General features: G+C 39.1%; 1 protein-coding gene across 1 annotated transcript in view; it reads right to left on the bottom strand.

The window, feature by feature from the left end:
- Nucleotides 1–320, bottom strand: part of LOC131889184 (exopolyphosphatase PRUNE1-like) — a gene marked incomplete at its 5' end in the record, with an annotated part of 4,399 nt that extends 4,079 nt beyond the window's left edge. The window contains 1 exon segment of the mRNA XM_059238214.1: nucleotides 90–320.
- Between the last annotated feature and the right edge of the window lie 1,109 nt (nucleotides 321–1,429).

Raw genomic sequence — 1,429 nt, 5'->3', positions numbered from 1 at the left:
GACTCTGATTCTGGAGGTAACGGTTATAGGCTTTGGGACCGCAAAGAGAAACGACTACCAGAATGGGCACCATAGCTCACCTGGGTTACATTCTTTGAGCAAGGAATCCATCTTATCCTCCATGTGATCCATACTCAATTCAATGGTATGAAAAGCAGATTGCATGGTGCGCACAGAGGACTCCATGATTAACACGTAATCCCCTCAACACTCTTTTCGTTGGGCTTACTTCAAATATGGCTCAAGAATTATAGCCCCTCAAGTGTGAACAACAATACCACCGAATCTCACTTTAACCCGAGGCCAAAGGGGCATGTGAGGGACTGACAATGGATGGATGGATGGGCCTGATCAAAGAAAGAAATGAAGAAAGGCCCCGGTCACGACCAATTCCATTTCGATGTGACAGCTGCTTGAAAATAGGGAATCACGGGAGGTTGCGGCCAGGATTACTAGATTACATTTTGAGTGATGTTTTGGCATTGCGAGTGTGGCAAACACTTCTTCTTTGGACTGTCTACAAATAAAACCAACCAATCATAACAATTTGCCAAATGCGTATTTTGATTTCAATATCTGACCAAATGAATGTGCCAGCGATCATATCACTAACTACCTTTTGCGCTTTGAATTGAGTCAAAAATTTTGTTCATGCACGATAAATAAAAGATGATTGAAATAATAAGCATGTAACAAAATGAGGGATACAAGCACAAACCAAACGTCGTGTTTATTAACAATCTCTTCAGATGTTAGCTAATATTAATTTCTAGTTGAAGGCCTGTTTTACTTTTCTATGAACCATACCGTTAGCTAACAGATTGATCACTTTTGTTAACTTTTCTATAGGTTTCCGAAATTCAATTTTGGCAATAAATAGTAACTTTTATTTACATATTTTTCAGTTCAAATCAAGCATGAATAAATGGACAACAATTTTCCTTACACATCACAGTACTATTCATCAGCAGATCACAGGTTGAAATCGTGGTCCCGTATCTTATCCTAAGGTCACGTCAACAATGTAAATACATATATAAAATGAGAGCATAAAACAGGATTAAAATATTAAGTATGCTAATAGCCAGGTGACAATACAGATGGTTTTGACAATAATCAGCTCAGTTTTTAGTAATGAGTAAGATAAACACTATTGAACAAGAATAGTGAAGGAAATTTTGGTAGTTGTAGAGTAGAGGATGGGCTCGATTGGACAGATTGCCAGTCTTGTGGCCGGACAATTGCGTGCGACCGTCAATATTTCAAAGAAATGTTGGTCCCAGGACAATGATATGATGCCACATTGTTGACCTGGAAGAGCATGGTTTGTGCGGAAATTGCGTCCGAAAAGGTCAGGTTCCCAACAATTGTTCAGTCAATGGCAAGGGGCTCAAATTTGCTCATGAAATGCATCCATGCATTATTGGCA

Source organism: Tigriopus californicus, chromosome 10 (assembly GCF_007210705.1).
Source record: "Tigriopus californicus strain San Diego chromosome 10, Tcal_SD_v2.1, whole genome shotgun sequence".
Classification (NCBI taxonomy): domain Eukaryota; kingdom Metazoa; phylum Arthropoda; class Copepoda; order Harpacticoida; family Harpacticidae; genus Tigriopus; species Tigriopus californicus.
The sequence above is the reverse complement of the archived record's forward strand: the minus strand, read 5'-3'. Positions and strand labels throughout refer to the sequence as shown.